General features: G+C 44.4%; 1 protein-coding gene across 3 annotated transcripts in view; it reads left to right on the forward strand.

The window, feature by feature from the left end:
* The window catches only part of HPCAL1 (hippocalcin like 1), a 66,398-nt gene that overhangs the window by 36,244 nt on the left and 6,085 nt on the right, over positions 1-24,069 (forward strand). The window lies entirely within an intron of this gene.

Here is a 24,069-nt window from a genome sequence, read left to right on the forward strand (position 1 = left end):
TTTTCACACCTAATCAGGGACCTTGACAGACTCACAGTCTCTTTTACCTGCTCAGCAGCTCGGGTGCCAGACCTCTGAGAGCGCCAGTGTTTTAGCTGGAAATCCTCATCATCTCCTAAGAGCAGCTGAGGGCCATTGTGGAGGAGGAGGCTGTGATTTTCCACCTGCCTCTCTGCACATCGTCTCCTCTCCTGACTCACTGGGTTCAGCCATTTGGCTCCTGGGGCATGCAGTGCCCTGCTGTCACCATGAGCCTTGCTGGGGGAAGAGGAGGGGTGCCATAGATATGTCAATGATGTCATTATGTTTCTGAAGCTCTTCTCAGTCATGAGTGAGCTTTGTGGGGTAAAGTGTGTAGGATCAGGAGGTTGGAGGGACATGGCAGAGCTGCAGTGTTGGTACCAAGGCAAGGTGCTTGGCCTTCATGGGAAAGATGATTTTCGCACCCCACCGGCAATGTCAGTTCATGTTTTTTTTAAGTCTGACTGGGGAGATAGGAAGGACTCACCTATAAGAAGTTTCCAGGCTGGAATAATCCAGTGGTGGAGCAAGAACTTCACACTTGTGAGTGTGTGTTCACACTCCAGTTTTAAGCTTTGGCATTTAGCAAGCACACTAATAGTATGTCAAGGAATTAATATGAATTAGTTTCAAAATAACGCAGCATTGAGTGGAGCACAAAGAACAAAGAGGAACAGTTTCCTTCCAGCAGCTGGCCTGTGCTGGGGTCCCCCCATTGCTACCAGCCCCCTGAGATCTGCCACAAAGAGCAATCCAATGTGTTAACAAAGTGTATAAGCTTTCTGCAGGCTTACTGCATCATATCAAGCGAGTTGATTAGAGAGACTCTTGATTTTCCTGGGTTTTTATGTTCTTATTGGGAGCCATTTGTCAGTCTGCACAGAAATCTGATTAGCTGAGAATTGCTGGCTCTCTGGTATATGTTGACCTATAACCTGAAGGATGCAGCAATAAACACAGTCAGCTGGGCTACTGGGAGAATCTGTAGCATTCTTTGGAGGCTGGGAAGGAGACACTTGTATGCTTTTCCTTTGGGAACTTGATGATGTTTGGCCTGAGGGTTCTGTGCCAGCATTCCTTGAGGGGGCTGGCAGCATGTTTCAGCCCTCTGGTGCTGCTCTGTGGGGTGTCTGTGTCCACCCCTGTGGTGAGACAAGAGGGAGCTCCCTTGTTAGGGCAGGGGAGCGGGAGGCTGGTGTTACTGCAGTTTCAAATCTCCCCTGCTGGCAGAGAGGTGAGGCAGAGCCTCAGGCAGTGGGAAAGGTTATATGCTGCTCCTGCAGAGCCAGGAAATTGTAGCTGACTGTGGTGTTTCTGCAGTGCTAGCTAACAATAAGCACACTGCTCTTTGCACAGTGTAGTTAGTTAGTTAAGAGGTTTAAATTCAAGGCTCCTTCAGGAAATGGGGCACAGTATAAGGCTTTTTCTTCACCCAGCAAATACACCTCTCCATCGCTCCACAGAAAATAACCTGCAGCTCTTAAGCAAGGAGATAATTAACCTTGGCACCAGGCACCTTGGTGCATTTTCAGAGGGTGCTGGTTGGGCACAGTAAATAATTGGATAAGGCATGGACAAGGTGGCTAATGGCATGCACAACAACCAACAATGGGCTGGTTTGAAAACCCAGTTTGGCTGGTTGAGATGGGCCAAGAGGCCTGAGCAAGAGTGGAGCAAGGGATGGTTATTAGCTAACATAATCTGCTGTCCTAACAGCTTACCACGTGTTTGTTAGGTTGGACTGGGAGATGTTCCACTTCAGCTCTGCTTCCTAAAATATACAAAAATGGTTGCCAGCTTTTCCAACAGATTTTTGAATTAATTAAGGTATTGGCAGGGCTGCATTGAATCTACTTTTTATTATAGTGTAGAGCACAGTGGTTGGAGTCACCCAACCTCTTAGCTTCCACCTTTTTATGAACACAAACATATTGTTTTTGTTGAGGTTGTGGAGCAAAGTTTATGTCTTCAAGTCTTGTAATGCTTGAAGTTGTCCACTCCATCCTTGAGCTGCTGTGCAAACTCACCAAATTCTTCTTGTCTTGGAGGTAAAAGTCAGTAGGGAGATATTAAAATTGAGGCAGATGCCTTCTTGTGATTTCAAGTGCCTTGTTTTATCTCTCAAGTTTGCTTTCATCAAACCTGATGGCTTACACTTGCTGTCCAAGCAGTATGGTATTCAGCAAGTAGTGAGGACATTTTTCTGCTTGGGATGAGGCATTGCCAGCAATCTCAGGGTGGTGCAGAGCTGGCGTGGCGTTTGCAAATGATCACTCATAAAGCCAGTGCTGTGATTAATTAGTGTTTTCAGAGCTCTGAAGCAGGCATTTCTGCATGAATAATGTTCATGTCTAAATGGCACTCTGCTGGTATGGAGTTTCTCTTTGAACAGAAGTTGAAAACAGGTAATTTTGCCATTACAGCCTGAATGTAGCCACATCAAACTGTGGGCACAAACTGGGCCTTCTGTTAAATGTATTTGCTCCTTGGAAGTTTTTGTCACTTAGATTCAGAAGTCTTGCTGCTGAAGGTGTAGATATGTGTGTACTGACCTAATGCCTCCCTTCCTTTTAAAGAAGGTGAACTTTCAGTAGACATTTGGAAAAAACAGGGGATCTTTCAACTTTTTATTTTAACTTTGAGGGAAGCTAGGTTCTGTACCAAAAGTTCCTAAGGTGAATGGGTGGTTTCCTCCTAGCTCAGAAGTTCAACCTGTTGACTGTAAAACTGTCTGCTGCTGGGAAATCCTTTAACTCTTTCTACCTGCTGCACCTCTGAAACTAAAGTTTGAGGAGTCACTTGAGATCCTGTAGCTTGTTTATGTGAAACACTCCAGGAAGTTACAAGGAATGACATCTGAGGAGCTCCCGAAGAGAAGAAAGAGCCAGCTTCTAGTTAGTAGGGATTCAAAACTGTGGTTGAACTCATGGGAAGGGACTCACAATCCCACACTAGCTCTTCTTTCTCCCAAGAGTCAGCAGTGAAGCTTTGTAAGTGTGAATTGCAACTTCTGCCAGTCTTCCTTCATGTCCTGGATGGTTTTTGAGAAGGAGGGAAAGGGGGAGACAAGGTGAGAGCAGTCACCCTCACTGACCTCTCTCTTCAGGCTTTGCCTACTTCATGGGGAGATTTAATTCAGTGTTTGAGAGACTCTTATTTTGCCAGTGTATGACCAGGGGTACTGAGGGGCATAATGGAAATCTGTGGGGTGATGGCTGCTCTACATCATTGCCCAGGAATTTCTGAGTGCTGTAAGGATGCGAAATGTAAAACTCGTCGCTGGGTGGAGTGAGCACGAACATGTGGTTTATGTGTGTGGTTTTGCTTTTTATTTAAGGGAGAGAAAAAAAGCTAAAAATAAACTGCTGGCTCGCCTCTACTTCCTGGTTCATACAGGGCTGTGAAGGAGCAGCCAGAGGGATGCGATGGCCAATCCAGCCTGGAGATCCTCCTCCTTGAGCCCAGGGCATCTGGAGGAGTGAAGTGAGGGGGTGAGTACAGGGCAGCCAGCACCCTCTTGGGCAGCCAGTGAGGAGAGGGGGCTGGCGATGTAGGGCTGTTCCTTCTCCAGGTGCTGGGGGCTGACGCTGCAGTCACTTGGTGTCTGTACCACCTGGGATGGCTGTGCAAAGCTCCTCTACACCCATAAATATTTGTTGTGGGGTGAATGTTTAGGTCCTCCATCAGTCCCAAGTGTATGTTTTGGCAGTGAGGGAAGGGGTTGGCTTTAAACCCTAAATTCCAGAGAGTAGTTTAGAGGTCTGGAATGGCTTAGAGGTCTAGGTGAAATGGATGAATAAGCAGAGAACTAGTGAAGCCATCAAAAATGTGTAATGTAGTGGCAGCCCCTTGTGCCAACGCAGCAGTGTGGTGATAGGGTGGTGTCACTGGTGCCAGAGCTGAGCCACTGGGCACTGGGGACACCAGCTGTGCCAGCTGCAGAGGGCTTGGCTCTCCAGCCAGGGAGGAGCAGTGCATGCTGGGGTGGTTTGCTGAACCAGTTCTGGGAGAGCTGCAGGGAAGGAAGAAAGGCATCTCCTGGCTGAAGGGATGGTGCAGCTGTGTTTGTCAAGAGTTGCCCTGGGAGTTTATTTTTCCATGAAGGTTACTACATTTTGGTTGTTTGTTTTGAAAGAAAACCTAATGACACTGTGTAGGCAATGCACAGGTGATTAAAATGTTCATAATACAAAGATGTTTATGAATAAGTTGACAAAAGCAATAGGAAGTTGCATCGTGCTCTCTGCTCTTTACACGCAGGATTGAAATTCCCCAAGGTTGTCATCAGTAAGGTGTTGTGGAGCCTGGTTCTGGCCCAGGCTGCCAGCAGAGACATTTATGTTATCTGTGTGAGCTAAATTTGTTTTACTCCACCTTGTTTGAACCTCCATGAAGCTGTCTTACTTGTCTTAAATCTGGTTTGGAAAGATTTGTCTGAAAATCCTCCTAAATTTTATCAGTGATTTCATGTCATTAGTCCTACCAACGTCTCTGTATTTACATTGCATATTTATACTTCACAGCTTGGTAGTTCTCAGAGGCTTAGAAACCTCCTGGAAAAATTTGTATCAAGCAGTGAAGCAACCTGATGGGTAATCAGTGGCTTTGGTCTTTTGTGATCTCAGTTTTCTGGTCTATATTAATGTATTTTTCCCACAACCTGGAGGAGAGGGTGCTGGCAGCTTCAGCTGTGGGCTGGTGGAGTGGCACCAGGGAGGTGTGGGCTTGTTGAGCAGTGGGTTGCACATCTGGGGTGGCTAATAAGAAGAATTTTAAAAGCATCAGAGGATAATGGATATTATGTCTGTATATAAAAGGTACTTTAGACAGTATCTGGAGGGGTTGCAGATTACCCATCTAGCTGGCAAAGCATCTGAATGTCAGAGCTGCATGGAGAAGCATCTTGCCATACTTGGGACTTTTCTAAAAAAGAATAAAATTGATGAATGTAACTTTGTGGAAAGAAAAACGTGGCTGATGTGGTGCAATTGGGCAATCTAGGTTTCTTTCCACCTATTTTTTCTCTAAAGCAAATCCCAGCCCTGTTGGCTCCTTCTCTGTTGCATGGCCCTGTGGGGATGCTCTGGGCTGTGGCCACTGAGCACCAAGGCACCCAGGGAAGAGATGCTCCAAGGGATGAGGTGATCCTGCACTGGCTGGAGCACTGGCACCAGGGCCAGGAGTTTGTTTGCCATCACGTCGTCCTTGCTGTTGTTGCAGCCCGGGGATGGCTTGTGGCTTTTTATGAGCTGCAGGGTGTCCATCTGCTTGGTTTGCCTCGGTGGGGTAAGAATTTATTCTAGCACAGGGATGCTCCTGGAGTATCTGACAGTTTCAGCTCGCCTTGAATTTTGTGACTAATTGCTGCAGCAATTAAATTTGGTGTCTGAAGGCAGCACTGCAGTCATGCATGATGGGAGGGGACAAAACTAATTTTTCTGTTTAGCTTCTTTGAACACTGATTTTAATCCAGCCAGTTTGGCCAGTTTAGTTGTTGGGTGTTTGGTTGGGATTTTGTTATTTTGAGGTGTGTATGTGTTTGTGGTTTTTTTGTTCTTAAGAAAAAAATAATAATCTCTTGCCTCTTTTATGCAACGTAATTAGACAGCAGAGCAAACTATTGAATGGCTCTGGCTAAAGCTGTGAAAAAGTATTTTTAACTTCATGCTGTTGCATGAAGGGTTTTCCTTTTTCTGCCTTTATGATGCTTACTGCCCTTTTATATTTTAGCATCTGTTCCTGTAAGAATGTGGAAGGAAATGAGCTGGCTCAGCAGAAACTGAAACCCAAACTAATCTCATGCTGTAGTAAATTCTCAATAGTCTCATTGTCCATGGGCACTTCAGCAGCGAATCTGGGGGTGGGGATAGCAAAACCACCATTAAACCTGAAATACATGGCAGAGAAAGCACCAAAGCCCTTTTGTTGTTTTCCCTGGCATCCCACAAGCTTCGCTCTGTGGGCCATGAGTGCAAAGGCCAGCAGCAAAGCACCTGTGTCTGTGGCTGGGGGTGCTGGGCTGGGCCCTGCTGCCAGGGTGCTGGAGCTGGCTCCTGTCACCTGCCCCGCGGCGGGGCAGCCGGGCGCTGCCAAAGCTCCTTATGGGCTTTGCCAGGCTGGCTGCCACGCGTCCCGCAGAGCCCTGCTGTCCTTTCACCCCGTGCTTCCCCCTTACATAACTGCCTTAGGCATTACACTCCCTGCCCTCCTTGCCGTGCCTGCAGCACTCCTGCACCTCTCAGCCTCTTTGCTCCAATAAATTGCTTTCCAGCCAAGTCACTCCTTAGGTGAGGCTGGAAGTGTTTTGAGGCAGAGGCACCAAGTTTACATTCTTGCCTATTTTGTTTTGCGGGTCTGTTTCATACCTAAATTCACTGGGAATATTTACTGAAAGTATATGGAGAATAACATCTCTCATTAAAAAAAAACAAAAACCTGGTGGCTTGTGAACCCATGGTGCTTTCTCTGGTCAGAAACTGAAAGTGAAATAGATTTTTTAAATTGCTTTATCAGACTGAGGGAAGTGTGGAGATTAGTAGAGCATACACAGAAGGAAGTAAAGCATCTCTCGAGTGTTTTACTGATCTGAGTGGCTAATTTGTTTAGTATGAGTTGCCACTGAACCTTCATTTTGGCACTTAGGGTTTCAGTTTGTTAAATAGAAGTAAATAAAGCATGGAAATGGAGTTTCTAACTATTGTGGCCCAGTGTAGCTGTGCATGTATTCTTCAGTCTGTCGGGCAGGTTTGCTCAATATGTGTTGGCATTCCCCAGCTGGGCTTTTCTGTGTGAGGTATTGACAGGTATGAGGGAGGTGTTCCTGACCCTCTACTCTGATGGGACCTCACCTGGAGCACTGTGTCCAGCTCAGGAACCTTCAACACAGGCAGAGGCATGGACTTGTTGCAGTGAGTCCAGAGGAGGGTCATGAAGATGGTCAAGGGGATGGAGCTTCTCTCCTTTGAGGAAAGGCAGAGAGTTGGAGTTCAGCCTGGAGAAGGCTCCAAGGAGACCTCATTGCAGTCTTTCAATATGAAGGGGCTTATAAAAAAAACATGGAGAAAGGTGAGGTATTTTCAGGGGCCTGTAGTGACAGGACAAGGAGCAATGGTTTTAGACTGAAAGAGGGTAAGTTTAGATTGGGCATAAGGAACAAATTTACTGTGAGGGTGGTGAGAACCTGGAATAGGTTACCCAGAGTTGTGGATGATCCATGTCTTGAAGTGTTCAAGGCTAGGTTGAATGGAGCTTTGAGCAACCTGTTCTGGTGTAAGCTGTCCCTGACCGTGGCAGGGGGTTGAACTGGATGATCTTAAAAGGTCCCTTCTGACTCAAACCGTTCTGTGATTATGTGATTATTTCAGTCTGATCTGGTGCCAAAATTTGCATCTGTTTACTGGCAAGGACTAATATTTATACTGTACTTTAACAACTGTTGGCACTACTGCTTGATGAAGGTAAGCAAAATTCCTCTGAGTGGAAAAAATGTTCTTCAAGTTTAAGACATGAGACCTCTAATATTTTCAGTCAGGGTAAATGTAATGATATTTAATGGACTGGGAGGCAGCAGTAGGAAAAAGGACCATAACCTTTTGCAGAGAGAAAGCCTTTTATTTTTTTTTAATTATTGCTTGCCAAGCATTGTTATTTATCAGGCAGCTCCTCTGTCTTTAGCCCATCTTTAGACCTGGTAAGGACTGACTTGAAAGGGCTCTCTACCTCATCAGTGCAGGGTGATGTTTGCTGCTGCAAAATGTGTTTCTGCAGCCAGCTGCCTGGCAAAGCAGGGAAGCCCTATCAGCTGCCTTTCAGCTTGAATTACCCACTTTTTGGCACAGCAACAGGCTCTTTTTGGCCCTGAATATAGTGCCTGGCACAGCAGAAGCAAGATCTCAGCTGCCACTTCTCTGCATTGCAGCAGGAGCTCTTCAGCATCTTGCTTTTGTTTTGGGGCAGCCACTGGCAGGTGTTCTCCCTTGCAGAGCTGGAGCAGTAGGCTTTGCCACTAGTTAACCTTAACTTGTACTTGCCTGGGATGTGCTCTTAGTGAAAAAATGGGAGCTCCCACTGTTTGTGTGGATGCTTGAAACCAGGCTACTCGTATCAAATGTAGCGCGGTCCAGAGGGTGTGCATGCATTTCCATGGATTTCTCCTGGAAAGCTGCAGGCTTGGAAATCCTGGCAGTAACACCATCATCAAGAAATTGGATGTGTTTTAGTGGGGTTATTTGTGGGCAGAGAGTGGTGCTGTTTTTGAGGAGCTCTGTGAGCTTTTCCTGAGGTGCTGCCAGCAGCCCCTGTGAGCTCATGGTGCAGCCTCGAGGAACGTGCTGCTGCAGCTTCGTCCCTGCTGAAAAGAGCACACAGTGGAGAAGCAGTCACTTCCATAGGAAAAGTCAATATGGGGGTTTTATGCACACACAAATTTTATTCAGTGGCGTGCTGAGACATTTTTAATGAGTCACATGTCAGCAGTGATGGACCATCAGAGTGAGTACCCAGCTGAGCAGAGCTGTGCCTGGCCAAAGATGCCTGCATGCCCTAGTGTACATCCAAAAGCCATTATGGCATAGCCTGAAGCTCTGGCAAACTTGGGGTATTTTTGCCCAGTTTCTCCCCATTCATTGGCTTGCACAGTGATCCAGTCCAGATGGACTTTCTGGTTTGCAGAAGGTCATGTGTTGCTCTGGTACAAATGCTGCTTGGAGCTAGGGGAAGAGTTGTGCTAGATCCCTGTTGGCCCACCCATGGCTTTGAGTAGCAAAGACACATTTCTTTCGATGTAAAATTTCTTTAAAAAGGGAAAAAAATTGCTTTTATCAGCAGCAAGTCTCTCATTAGCTACAAGCATCATGGATCTGTAAGTCACACAGAATCACTATTTGCTGAATTGCTTCTGCTGCCCCTACAGTGGATCCTGAAACTCCTCACACTCCAAGGTGCCTACAGCCTGCTTGTAGCATTCAGGGGTATTTTCAGTCACCTTTTCACAGCTTAGTGAGGGGGGATTTTTTACTGTATTTTCAGACCAAACTGCCTGATAGACTTTCTGCTTGTTTCAGCTATTCCTCAGATGTGCCAGATCTGAATCTCACCCTTTATGAGGAAAAAAAAACCCCTTTACTTTGAATAAAATAGAAATATATATGTATGATACACAGATCCTGAATAGCAAATAGAGAGTGATTGTGGTCTCCCCTAGTTGAGGGTGTGGTTGCATTTGGTTCCTTGGTTGGCTTTGTACAACCCTACTGTTTTGTTTTTAAAACAAATAGGCTATTATTCCCTGTTCATGCACTGGATGAGTGATAAAAGTGATCCTCCTCATTCACCCGTCACTGAGAGCTAGAGAAGATACTGGAAAAATCCTTGTATGACTTGCACTACTAGGTTTTACATGTGGAGATGTTCCAGTAAAATGCTGGATCACTTACATCTTGGCATTGTTTTTCCTCTGAGCTTTACATCTCATCCATTAGACCTTCTCAGCAGATGGGTTTTGAAGCTCCACATTCAGGGGTGCACAGGTCAAGTATCTGGTGCCAAGACACTTCCATTTGCCAGCAGCTTGGAAAAAGATCAGGATGTCATTCTGAGAGAGCAGGGCCCCCCTTGGATGGCAGGAGCAGAAAAGGCATGAAACACAGGGGTGGTCTGTCCCTGAACAGGGGAGAAGCTGCTCTCTGGAAGTGTGGAGGAGAGCCCAGGCAGAGCTGAACAGAGATTGACCCAAGGCACTAAGGTCAAAAGGCAAATCCCCTTCTTGGAAGAGTTCCCAGTGCAGATAAGGAAACTTGGTGTTGAGATGGTGCGTGCGGTGCCAGGGGTCAGGAGGCTGTCACTGCACAAAGTGCAGGGGAGGATTTCTGTGACACGGGGAAAGGACACTGTGTGTCTGAGAGGAGGCAAGAAGAACCTGCTCAGTTAAACCAGGAAAGCCAAAGGTGATGTGGGAGTGATGGCTCTCTATCCCTGTGTGCAGCAGAGGGAAGGTTTCAGAGAAGATGGTGTTGGGACCAGAGTAAATGTGGTTACCAGCACTGAATACATTTCAGGTCAAGTTAGAAGTTGATTTTTGAGCCAGTAGAGGAATGAGGCCTTGACTGGAGTGGTGGGAGCAAAGCTTGGCTGGCTTTTGGGATAAAGCTCAGGAAAAAAGTCAGTGACTGACACTATATCTGCCATATCAGGGCCTGAACATCATTTTACTGAGAGGAGCAGCTCGTCTTCAGGAATACTGGAAATAATGAGTAATGACTGCATTAAAGTATATTAAGATACATCCACTCTGACATAGCTCTGTACAGAAGCCATTAGGACAAAGCTGAGTAACAAAAGCTAGTAGGACATTAGGACAGCTTGGAAACAACAAGAAATAGAGAAATAACCTATAAGAGCTGTGTTGAATTTGCAGGAAGTGTGGCAATCAGCATCTTTGCTTCAGTGTATGCCAGTGGTGGATATGCCTTTCCAGGGCTGGCACTTGAGCAGGACTGCCTCACTCTTGTCTGCAAATTTGATGTTGGCATGGGCTGCTTTTTACTGCACTTTACCTTATTTCAGCCCAACAGAGTCACCCCCCCAGTGGAGTGCTAGCCAGAGTGCCATGGGGTATGAATTAGCAGGGAAAATCCGAGAATTTTATAAGAACAGTACATTTATGGAGAGCAGTTTGCTGTCCAGTGAAGCCAGAGCCTAGCAGATAATTGCTACAAGCAGTTTTGATTATTTCACTCCTTTGTAAAGTGGGACAGGAGTTGAGAACTTTCTCTCCCAAATTTAAACCAAGTGCAGTTTCAATGGCTGTCTTGGCAGGTCAATATCACAGATGTCTGTTCCAAACTGCTGGGTAGTTGCTTTGTGCAAAGCCATTAATGAAATAATTGTTTTCCTCCAGGAATGTGAAATTTGCTTATTCGATCCCATTGCAGTGCAAAGCCATTTCTAACTGTAGCAGAAATGTATGCACAACTCAGTTCTTTCTGACCTGCCTGTAGCTTTGTCTTTGTTGTGAGAATATAATTTGGAGTATTTTTTTTCCACATTGCCTCGTAATCTGTCTGATATTTTTCAGACCCGTGGTTACCTTCCTTCTCTCTCTTATTTTCTGGTTTTAAGTCTTCCACACCACTGAAAATGTCTGAGATGTAAACTCTAGCAATTTTGGCACAGCACAAGTGTTCTTTTGGGTTATAATCAATGGATGCTCTAGCAGACTAAGGACAGGTTGAAAAACAACAAACAGGCTTCTTGCTGTGGGCTGATGCTCAGGATGGAGAACAGGGAAGATGGAGGTTATTACAACTGAATATGTACCCTAAAATGGATGGATAAGATAATTGATGTGGTACTGTACGGAGGGAAGATCTGGATGGTTTGCAAGTATGTATTGCTGTATTTAGGGTCTGATTCTGTTACATCCAAGCAAAGTAAATATTCCATTGGTATTTGTTAGGAGGGGGATGGTTTTTTGTCAGTGCCAGTCATTTTCTCATCAGTATTGCTTCCAATCCTGGCTCTCGTGTTTATGGTCTGTGTGTGGGACCATGTGAGAGGAAGGAGAGAGGCAAGGCTGGAAGATCCCATGTAGCTGCAGAGGTGGGGAAGGTGGAGAGGAGCTGAGGGGGATGGAGCAGATTGAATGTCTCTGTCCATCAGAATAAATGTGCTGCTGCAGTCTCATAGGCCATACGAGAAAGGGCTAAAAGGTAAATGGGTCTGAGAAATGGTATGATGTTGGAATTGCTTTACAAAGTGTAAATGTACACTTTGATATACCTTTTTCATCGAAAGATGTGCTTGATGGGCAGGTCTGGCTCTGCACCTTTGATGGCAGAGCTGAAAGCCTTGTCAGAGGTTCTACAGGCTTTTTTGTCTAGTTGATGCCAGTCACAATGGAACTGTGGGCAGCCCTCCCCCACTTCCCACCAGCCTGTTGAAAACTGCAGCAGAGTTCCCTAGGAGAGCCTCATCAGCCTTCAGCTGGGTCCCAGTCAGACAGGAGTTTCTTTCAGCAGCAACCCTTTTGGTCTTCAGCGGAGCTCAGGAGGAGGTTTATTTAAAGCCCTGGTCCTTTCTGTATAGGAAGTAGGAAGCGCTTCCTCCCTGTAGATCTCTATCCAAAGCTTTTGTCTACTTTCTTACAGTCCCACCCTGCTTGGAGTCGCTCCAAAACTCAGCACGCAGCCAGAGCTGTGTGCTGTTGTTCAGCAGGGTCATCCTTAGCTGCAGCTCCTCTCCTTTTCTAAAACAGAGTTTGGGCACCAAATGCTGAAGACCTCTGTCCTGGGCTTTGGCATGTGTGAATGCCCATCTGTCTACTCTGCCCCACCATCCTCCTGCAGTTGGAAATGTCAGTTGCAGAGGAAATACGGGGGTCGACCTTCCTTTGGGAGGATATTTGATTCTTGCCACTGACTTTTAGTTGTCTTGCACTGACTTTTAAGTTGAGACTTTAAAGGAGGTCTCAAAATAGGTCTGACAAGTCATGATCTCTGCAATAGAGGCTCAAGAAGCTAAAAAAATAACGTTAACCACAAGAACCTAAAATGCTTTTATTACAAGAGCCTAAAATGCTTTTATTACTACTGCTTACTCTCTTCAGAGTAGGGGTGGGAAAATGTGGGATTATTTCTGTTATGCTGTATTTATCTCAGAGAAGCCCAGCAGCAGGATCATGCCTGTGTTTGCAGGGGGCTAAGAAGAGTCTGAATGACAGGCTCAGTCAGGGGAGAGTGTCAGTTGGAGGATTTACCTGGTTCTTCCATGGTCCAGACTCGCTTCAGCTGAGCAAATAAAACTTCATCTTCCTCTGGCAGGAACCTCTCCCCCAATGCCAGTGTGACTCCAAACCTCTCTATCAGTTGTAGAACTGACTCCTCTGACCCTGAGGGTGGTACATTTGCTGGCCTTCCCTTTTTTAAAGTATATAGTGCCAACAAAGAGCTGTTAGCAGGCTTGAAGGCAAAGGGAAGCAGCCTTGCTCTTGTGCTGAAAGATGATATGTGCCCCCCCCAGGAGAAGGCATCACTTCAGAAACTTTCAATTCCTGCACCGTCCTCCACCATCAGAGCCCTCCTTTTAACCACTGCCACAGCCTTTAAACACTTTTTTCCTGTTCCTTTCAAGAGGAAAAAATAAATGATAAATTATTGTGTTGATCTTACGCAAACGTTGCATTTACGGAAAGATCTTGTTGACATGGTTTCTCGCACAGGATACCTTCTCCTCCTGCAAAAAAGTTGCTGAAAGCTTCCAGGGAAACAGATAATGTTATCCTTGGGGAAGGGAAATTTAAAAAAAAGACAAACCAAAAATGCCAGCCTGGTGTGTATCTAGTGTGGATCTTGGTTTGCAAAAGACGCAGAATTTGGTTTAGTAGGATTTTTTAGTCCTGTTTGAAGTGGAGCAGACTAGTAGTTGATACCAGGTGTAGCTTAGGGTCTTTTCAGAGACCAGAGTGATAAATTAAGAGGTTACAAAATGGCTGAGGTCAGTATCCTGACCACCTGCTGTGGCCATACCCAGGAAAGCTTATCTGTCCATGGCCTGGTATGTTAAAACCTTACGGATTAGACGCTCTTTTTGCGTTTGCTAAAATGAAGTTCATGAAGATCCTTCCACCTGAGAGAGCAATTCTAAGGGAGTATCAGGAGCAGATTTTGTCTCTCATCCCCTTCTCCTCATGTGAACATGAAAGTCCATCTTCAGCATCACTGCTGAGAGAAGATACGTTTCCTGTTTTTGCAATCGAGACCTTCACCGATGCGGCACCAAGGCGGTGGGACAGGATGTGCCCCATATGTGATCTCAGGTGCAGGTCAGCTCTTCTCATCCCACGCTGTTGGGATGCTTCCTGCTTCAAAACTATCACATCTCCTTCCTGTTAGTATACCCAGCTAGGGAAGAAAATACACTCATTTGGCCTCTACTGGCATCAATTAGATATAAATATAAAATTCATCTTGATTTGATTTTCCATTTGTTTCTTACCCAGCCTGCTAACAGAGGCTCAGCTCCAGGCAGCCCTCACCCACAGTGCTCAGAAAAACACATTTGGTGTGGGTATTGCTGGGGCTGGAGCCCTGTGGTGGAGGTTAATGAGAAAAGTGATGTCTTGAGTGCAGATTGCATGATTTTCTTCCAAGATGATTTGCATTGAAGTGTTAAACGCTGAACAGAAATACCAAAAGAAAGAAAGGATTTTCATAGGGCTGTTCTTGGTGCCCCTAAAATTACCAACATCTCTTCTTTCTCCTCTGATATGGAGCACTCCCTTTCTTGGAGACAGACAGTCATATTGTTCTTCTGCATAATTTATAGTGAATGCACTTAAGACCAAATCAAACTCTTGAGTGTTCAGGATTAATGGAAGTTGCAGCTACTAAATGTCTGGGCTGGGACTGAAGGTGTCCTGCCATGCTGCTGCACAAGCCTCCTCTTGCCTTGGTATTGACAGCTTGGAGAGTCCAGTCAGTGCTGTCTCTGACAGCTCAGTGAAGGGATGGTGCCCATTTTTGTAGGGATTTTAGAGGAACAAGTCAAAAGATCATATGGTTTGCTGTTTTGCAGAGATAACTCTCCCATTTCTAATGATGGAAGCTGAAGTGAGAGGTGAGAGAAGGTATTATTAGATCCCTGAGCATCATGCATGGCCAGAGAGATGGTCTGTCATATCATTGATGCTCAAAAGGGCCCATTATGTTCAGGATCCACCTCACAGGAGCACCAGTGCTCATCCCTGTGATCATTTGGTCTGGAGTTCACACCATGAAGGCACTGCCTTGGGCAAGCACCCACAAGTGCCCTTGCAGGTGATTGCCTGTGGGGAGCCACCAGCCTGCTTGTGCCTTGGCATGGGCAGTCCTTGCCACGCAGGGAGGACAGCAGGACATTGCAGGACAGCTGGGTGTCCACATCCCACCATAAATGTTGCTATAATCCAACACAAGGTGCTTGCCATTGTGTTCTAAAGGCTGCCCTGAAAATAACCTGAACACAAAACTTGCATCATGTTCCTGGTATGACACTTTGTCCAGGGTGTGTCATGGTGGGTCCATGGCTTTCCTGCACAGGATAGTAGTCACTGTAATTTTGGCTCCCTGATTATAAAAATTAATTTTTAAAAATCCCTGTGAGATTGGTACAGTCACATGCACCAACCTGAGTAATATCCTTAGCTATTCTAGAGCTTGGGCTGATTCTTACCAGCAGATTTGGTCTTCTGCGCCTTGAATTGCTGCATCCAGCAGAACCAGGTTCCTTCCTTATGAGTGGGATGCTGTTCTCATGTAGTTATTTCACTCTCAGTCTTTTATTCACATCTCTGTAAGGGGAAAAATCCAGGAAAGTTAAACTCTAGGTTTGCTATTAGATTTGAAACTTCAGTGTTTTTTTCATTCAACAAACAGGAAAATAAAGCTGTGAAACAATTTGATTACTATTATTTACCACTGAAGGGGAAATAAAACACTGGTTTGAGAAAAATTTTGTTTTAGTGGAGTGTATTTTTACAAGGAATTTAACTAGTGGCTTTTGTGCTATTTTGAAGTCATGATCAATTTTTTAAAAAAGGTACTTTAGAAACCTAGATTAATAAAATAAATGGATGCATATATATTAGATGTCATATTTTTGGAACAAAAACAGCCTGTGTATTAGCAGTAAAAATTGTTAGCCATAGCTGTGAATTTGGAAGTTGAACATGTTGGTAACAAACAATCTTTCTCTTTTGATTTTTTCCCCCCAGTATATCTTAATACTTTTAGTTAATGTTGAATTTTTGTTAGAGGTAGCTGGTTGGCATATCTCCAAAGCCACATTTTGTAGCATATTTTTGATGCCCTAAGTTTTAGCTTTCATATTATCCAGATTCTGTTCTGCATTAGTGTGTAACTCTGAAGTTCATATAAAGTGTTAGCAAGTTCTCCTCACGGTTTAGTCAGATACAACAATCCTTTCCCAGCCAAGAACCAAGGACACCGTTGGAGCTTTGGGCCCAAAAAGTGTAAAACGGAGAGAATTGAGGGCAGACTGGGAGGATGGGACTTCATAACCTGAAACTGTAATTGGACAATTAACCTCAGTATGTAAATGGACCAAAACCAATAAAAGTGTGAAAACTCGTGACTTGGAGTCCATCTTGGGTGTAGCCTCAGCTGGGCTCTTGTACTGTCCAGGGTGTATTCTTCAAAGGCCTTTTAAATAAATACCTACTTTATTCCTTTAATACTGTCTAGCTTCTGTTCTAGGTAGCCTCTCAAGGCATCATTTTCACTAAGGATACACTTGCTAAAGAAAGCTTTTTTAGTTAAATAAAAAGGTTTCTTTCACTCTTTCAAAGCAATCCCAACTCTCTTCCCTGCTCTTTTTCAAAGTAGCTACCCTAAAATCCCCTTGATACCTCCAAGCCCCATACCTCAGCACAGTACCTGCAGCTGGGGAAGGAAAAGATGTCAGATCTTTTCCTTGTTTTATTTATTTAGGCATCATTAGCAGTGAGGATGGTCTTGCAGACCATGCCTGAGGGCTGGGTATCATCTGTCATTGTCTAGTTAGCCAGTGTCCTTGTCCCCAAACTCTCCATCTTCTCCACAGGAGTGGCTCTGATGCTGTGGAATTTGCTCAGGTACCATTGGCTGGCTCTTTTTACTGCCAGAGTTTGACTAATTCTTCTGAAATTTAATCTGGATTCCATTCTCTCAGGGCTGTGATTATTCTGTAGAGAATTTTTCTGTGATTTATCTTCATCAATTAAATAAATGCATCATAGGAAACATCTAAAATCTAATGACAAAACAGCCCAACTGTGCTACTTCTGTGGTTTAAATTATATTAACAACACAGTGCCTTGTGCTATTTTTTGTCACTTTTCTTCTCTTTTTCTAAAAATGTTCTCTCTGATTTCCCAGTTCCCATCAGGAACCTTCCCCTATCCTGCAGGCCAGCACTCAATGAGTTTTATTAAAAATTATGTATTACAATACTATATTCAGTGAACATGGCGTGGGTTTTTCTTCATACAACCCAACCTTCTCAGAAAAAGACCTTGTGCACTAAGACATTGTGCAGACATGTTTTCCTTGATCTGCAATATTGTGTAAACAAACTGTAATTTTTTTAAGCCTTGCCAACTTTGCACAGCATCTGAAAAAAATAGGACTGGCTGCTTCTCCCTTGGTTTTGTTTAAAAAGAAAGGACAAAGGGAGGAGATGAGGAAAATCCACTCATGATTTTCTTTTCCTGTCTGCAATCACAGGCTGCATTTCTGCTCAAACTGCTCCCACCCAAATTGACCCAATTTCCTAATTTACTCAAAATATTTCTGTGCTTTTCTTACTGCATTGGGAATATTTGCCCTTTACACTAATAAGCTCTCCTCCCTGAGATGGAGCATATCATGGAGAGTTCCCCAAAGAACTGCCACATTTCTGGTCCCGGCATGGGTCTCATTTATTACTCACTAGCAACAACTCATGGATGTTTGGGGGTAGTTTGTGATTCTTTGGCTTCTTTTCAGTAGCTTGTAACCATACCATCCATGGCAAACTCTCCTCTGCTGGTGGGGGTCAGTGTTGGTGGGCACAGTGGGCACAATGGATGCCGCAGGTGTCAGCATCCCCCTGCTCTTGGCTGTGACTCCAGCACCTGGGAAGATCCTGCCACGGGGATCTGCAAGCACCTCTTCACCACACGCTTGTGATCCAAATGTGAAATGGTTCTCAGGTTAATGTACTGATGCTCCATGTCAGTGACTAACTGATTTTTCCCTGTAAATCAGGAATATAATCCTGAATAAAGTGACTACAATAGATGGGAGCAACTCAGACACCTGTAAGCAAATTTATTCTGTTTCAGCCTTTGCAGCTGACTCTGTGAAATGAACGTGCCAGCCTTTGTCTCACATAGCCGTTTGCAAGTTTGGAGTATTAGCAATTACATTGTTCTTTGGCAAGGTGAGGGGTAGGTGGTTATTTATAGTGGGTTTTTATCCCAGACATGGAATCAGGTTTTCAAGACCATGTAGTTCCTGGGGATGTGTTTATGGATAAACTTACACAGTGAGGTGGCTCGAAGTCTCTTTACCATTTCACTCTACCTTTCAAAGGACATTCAATGAGCATATGTGAATTGTTACTGAGTTTTCTGAAACTGAAATGTGGGTGGTACATTGAGTGGTCCTTCCCCTTCACCCGCTGTTTTTAATAAACTTCTGAAAAGGATTGAACTTGAAAGCAAGTTGCAAATAAGCAATGTTTCTTATATAAATAAAAGCAGAATTACTCGCTGAAAGTGAAAAATTTAAAAAGACCATTTATTTATTTAGACTGGTCTTTTCTTCACTTGTCAGGTTTTGTTTTTCTTTCTGTTTCCCCAAAGGCAGCAGCTTCAGACCCTGTTGACGGGAGCCTTTTGCATCTCAGACTCTGCAGGGTTTGAATTTTTTGCGGCATTATTGATTAAGGCATTTCTTTTATCTCTCTGCTTCTATTATTAGCTTTTCAAGAGCTGAAGATACTCTTTTTTGCAATTCAGACTTTATCAGAAGGTGTTACTTTTGGGCCCGTGTCTGCAGCCTGGGAAAATGCGACAGGTGCTGTAGTGGCTGGTATGTGGGTGTCGGCTTTTGCCGCAGGGCAGGAAAGAAGTTCACATGAGTTTACCAGGCAGGACCAGATATCTATAGCAACGTATTTGTATATCCTGTGCCTTGTCTGTTGCAACGCTCGTTGCTTAGGATACTGACATTAAAACATGTAACAAAATCTGCTCTTCACTCTGGAGTTCATTATATGCCCCAGCCCATGTAACTGCGCATTTCCCCCTATCCCCAGCTCAGACCAGAACCCCTGACCAGCCCTCAGCAAGGCACGGTCCAGAGGATGTTATAATCCTGTTTTGCAGCCTGTTGCTTCATGATCATTTTTTACCTAAACATTTGTCACTAGCTGGGGTGTGTGGGAGCCCATCTCCCTCTTACAGCTTGGCCAGAGGGAGCTGGAGGCTTCCTGCTCACATCTGTGTGTGGCTGAGCTGGTGTGAGCTGGTGCTACCCGTGCAGGAAATGTACTCTCAAGGGCGTCTCCTGAACTGTGCCAACACAGATCTTCAGTGGCTCAGCCTTGCCTTTGGACTGCCTGTGGGGAGTTTTTTGTGGTGTTTTGTTTGGTTGGTTTGTTTTGTTGTTTGTTTGTGGGGCTTTTGTTTGGGGTTTTGTTTACTTATTTGTTTGGGGGTTTTGGTTGTTGTTGTTTGGTTTTGTTTGTTTGGGGTTTTTTTAATACAAAGATCAAACTTTTAGAGATAGAGCCTCAGTGACAGATCTGATGCTGTAAGTATTTTTATAAAAAAATATTCCACTCCTGTTGAAATGGTTCTTGTATTTCAGACCAACCCAGAGCAATGTTTGCTGCCTGGCTTATGCTGTTCATTTTCTTTGGGCTCCTGCAGTCATGGAGTCACTGTGCTACAGCTTCATGACTGTAATAGGTTTGACACACTTATTCTGCTTTATAAGTGAGCACTGCAAGAAAAATGGTGCTACACTTCCCCCCTGCAAAGCAGATAGCTCAGATAATATGAAGAGTATTTGTTCTGTTTCTCTGTGCACTGCCTTTCTCAGCTGGAAAGCACCTCTGTCCTATAGACAGGCATTTCATCAATTTTCCTCTTTTTATTAGCACTGAATTAGTATCCAAGGGGGTTTGCACAAGGAAATACATCTCTAAGGAGTTATTCCTCCTTTTGCAGCCGTAACTGATTCACTGAGAGGATCCCATCATGAGCTCATTTCAAGGCAGTTTTGCTTTCACAAGCTTTGCAGTAAAAAGCTGGTTTGGTCTCTAGCTTTCTGGGTTACATGGTCAAAGCACACTTCTACCAGCTGTGACTGGAGGTTGACAGAGAGCTCTTGTGAAAGTGGGATGCACTGAGCTTTGTTAAAGTATTTCAAGTACTTTAGTGTGTGGAAGCTGTCAGCCAGTCCATCTGTTGGTAAAAACACAGAATTGCTACTTTAGCTGTTTCAGACTTTGCTGCAGTTACTCACCCAGTGCTGCACAGCCCAATCTTGCGGTTTAACCCAGCCCCCAGTGGGACGAGGATGAGAACTGGGGGATGAAAGGTAAATCTGTGGGTTGAAATAAGAACAGTTTAATAACTGAAATAAAAGAAAATGTTATTATTATAATGATGCTGATAACAATTGTAGTGAAAAGGGAGATAATAGAGAGAGAGGTAACATCCAAGAGAAACAAGGGGTGCACAGTACAATTGCTCATCGCCTGCGGACCAGTGCCCAGTGCATCCCTGAGTGGTGATCAGCCACTCATAATCCCCCCCAAGTTTTATTCTGACCATGACAGGATGGAGTATCCCTTTGTTCAGTTCAGGTCATCTGTCCTGGCTGTGCTCCCTCCAAATTTCTTGTGCACCTTCTCACTGGTGGAAACTGCAAAAGTCTTTGACTTGGGGTGAGCACAGCTCAGCAACAACTAAAACTTCAGTGTGCTATCAGTGTTATTTTCGTTCTCAAATCCAAAACACAGCCCTGTGCCAGCTACCAGGAAGAAAATGAACACTGCCCCAGCTGAAACCAGGACACCAGTGTGTGTCTCCTCCTCATAAAAAGACCTTTTTGCTCATTGCTAGGCTTTTGCTATGAGATTATTGCTGATTTTTTGTAAGCCTAGAAGGACAGAGTTTACATTTAGGTGGCAGTTCTCTAGCAGCTTGGTTTTGAGCCTGGCTAGAATTAATTAGAATTAGAACAGGCGCCACATAATTTTAACAAAAATTTTGGTGTGAAACTGGAACAAAAGTGCATCTGCATTTCCCCCTGTTTAAGCCTTACATGGCCCAGGGTCTCTTTCACAAGTAGTGATTGACTTGTTAAGGCCTCAGCTCTGCATTTAGATAACCAAGATGCTCCTTGTCTGATCACCTCAAGGGCATTCCTTCGATTGTTTTTCTTACTGCTGTGATAGTGCCAGATGCTCTGAGGGCTTTTGCTCATCAAGGTAAGCAGGGACAGACCTTGCTGCAGTGTGTGTGGCTTCGCTTCCCTGGATTTCACCCTGGTGTGATGGGAATTGAGGGAAAGGCAAGCTGTGCTGCAGTAGGTCTCTGCTAACTGCCCAGGGCAATGTTGGATGCAAGGATGTCTCTTCTGCTTTGCTTTCTACACCCACTGCAACAAGTGATTTATCTGGTAAATGCTCATTAAAAAAAAAGGCAACAAAACATGGCCCTAATCACAGGACTGACCAGAGCATCCCAGCCCTGCTCCCTGTGATTTCCATTAGCAGCCGTCCTCTGAGTGGTCTTGTGGCTAAATCAGCTGCTGAGCCTCTGGAAAGTGATTTGATGAAAGCATTTTATAGCAATCGAATGAAATGTCAGTTGGATGCCAGCAGCAGGGGTTGCTGTCATGATTAATGAGATATTTAGGCATTTCATTTTGAAGGAGCTACCTGCAACACAATTTACATCAAAGCTGGTTTTTTTTAGATGGGCTTTAATAAATTAATGTTAATGTTGGTTATTTAATTATTCACATGAATTTGGTTACAACTGCAGTATTGCATTTGGGCTGAACACGTTATGAAGCCTTTCAGAAAGCTCATATGCAAAAAAAGGTTGTGTTCAGAGCATTGCACGTCTTCTGATATAAAGCAATGTGAAAGAGGAGGAAGGGTTGAAAGGGCCTGTAATCTTTTGAGTTAAAAGATTGCTTGAATATAAAGCTTTTGAAGCTGATATTTAATGAGCATCTCTTCAAGTAACAGGATGTATCTACCACTAGAAGAAGTAGTGTAATCTAGTTCTAGATTCATTTATTTATTCTATTAATCTAGAATTATTACCTTACCTCTCTGTTGTCTAGGGGTGTCTATTTTTTAAGGGAACAGGAATGATAAAGGTATTACAGGAATAGGGAGAAATTATATTAAACCTTTTCAAACCTCTTTTAACTACCAGTTGAAAGTTTTGCATTCCTCAGCCCCATGAGTCAATAAAGCTGAGACAATTTCTGCTTAAAGCCCAGCTCCTGTGTTAAGTGGGCTCTGCTGTTCCCCCTGCCCCTCTCCCAGAGAATTCTGAGGCAGTGGTTGGTGAGGCAGGGACTGCTTTTCGGCCCAGACACTAGATTTTACAAAGCACCTGGGAATCATGAAGTTAAGGGGTTTACTGAAGGCTGGAAACTGCAGGCATCTCCTCACCCAAGGAGTGGAACATACTATTACAATTTCTGCTCTTTAAAAAAATGGATCACATCTGATCTATTATTTGCTCCAAGCTGCTCTTTTCTGCAATTTAACTTCAGCAAACTAGAATATTGCATTTTCTGCCCTTGGCATTGCAAGGATGACTCTCTGGAGCAGAGAAGATTTGAAGATGGAAAGGCAGTGGCAGTAGCTGAGAGTTAGTGGTTTAACTGGAGGGCAGCCTGATGCTCTCCTAGGGGTGATGCTGGCAGGGACCAGGAGCTGTAGCATCCCTGCACGTTGGGAGTAAGCAGAGGCGTGTCAGGTATGTGGAGAAAACTCTGCAATATAATGGAGAAAAATAAAGCTTTGGAGTTGAAGTATTGGCAGCTTTTCTGGAAAACAGAAGTGCTAATGATAACACAGTTGTCCGTTAAGCCCAATGCACGGAACTAACGAGCAGCTGTTTGTCTCTGAGCATTAAGCCACAGAGCAGGATGTGGATTTTTTACATTGCTGAGGCAGTGCACAGACTAAATGGAATACAAATAAAACAAGCTTACATTCTGCTGTAGAGCTGCTTATTTTTTGCTGACCTTTAGCATTTTAAATTTTTTTGGGTTCTTATGCACGCTTGGAATTTTTACTCTCTGGGAAGTGCTTAGCCCCTGTTTTTCCTGTTTTTTGCATGCTTTGCAGCTCAGCTCTTGCAGTTTCCAGGTAGTCTGCAATGTTGGCCTATTACTAACCTGTCTTCTGCATTGAAGACATCTCTGAGCAAACCCAACAGGCACAACAGCCTGTGCAGAGAAACATCATTTATGCAAACCAGTCACAGGGGTTTGTTCACACTTGTGAATAAACTTCTTGAATATGAGGAAGGACTTGCAGCTCAACTTCTAGCTCAGCAGCACAGTTTGATATTGCTACTAGGTAGCCATGAAAGACTGCAAGGGATAAAAGTAAGAAATTATCAAGGTTTTTTTTTTTTTTCCTGTTGTTGCTCAAGTGCAGATTGACCATCTTTCATTTTGCTGAAGGAGCTCTCCTATTGCTGGGCAGTCTCACCTTGTGTGGCACAACATGGGCATTGTCAAGAGAGAGGACAGACCCAGCCCTCTCCTGGTATCCTGATGAAATCCTGGATTTAAATATGATTTGGTCCTGGTGAGGGAATATTGAACCTACTGAATAAGCTTCTCTAAAAGTATAAACCCATATAAACCTGAAAAGAGTTGCTTTGCCAAACATTTTTCTTTAAAAAGCCTTATTCTCTGATTCTCTGGGAAGGCTGGAAAGGATGAAATCCCTTGTGCTGCTATTGCAATGATCCATCTGCTCATGCTGCCTCCACGACTGAGAAGAAGAGGGAGAAGTCTTTTGGGGTGCCGCTGTTGAGCATGGGCTGTGCTGAGCTTACCTTTCCTGCACCCTCCTGTGACCCTCAGGTGTCACAAGGACAACCAACCAAGCCCCACCATACAGGACCAAGCTCCCACTGCTGTGGGGCAAGGGATGCAGGGAGGGAGGAGAAGCTGTATAAGCCAAAATGTTTGAAAGAGCATCTGGACAATGCAAGTATGACAGGCACAGAGCCACCTGCCCTTCTTGCTTCTTGTTCAGCTGCATTTACTTTCACTTTTGAATAGATGGATTTTTCTTTTCATCACTGCTGCTGTCCCTGCCCGCTCCTGTTCAGTCATCGCAGCAGATCAGCCTGTGTAGGAATCCAGAGCTGGGCATCACAAGCCATGTGATGGAGGAGTGGGATTGCCGCACAAAACTAAAATACTGAGCTCAATTGTTTACCATATAATAAGGATTAATAGTAGGAATTAATAT

The sequence above is a fragment of the Haemorhous mexicanus genome, chromosome 3, assembly GCF_027477595.1.
Source record: "Haemorhous mexicanus isolate bHaeMex1 chromosome 3, bHaeMex1.pri, whole genome shotgun sequence".
Classification (NCBI taxonomy): Eukaryota; Metazoa; Chordata; class Aves; order Passeriformes; family Fringillidae; genus Haemorhous; species Haemorhous mexicanus.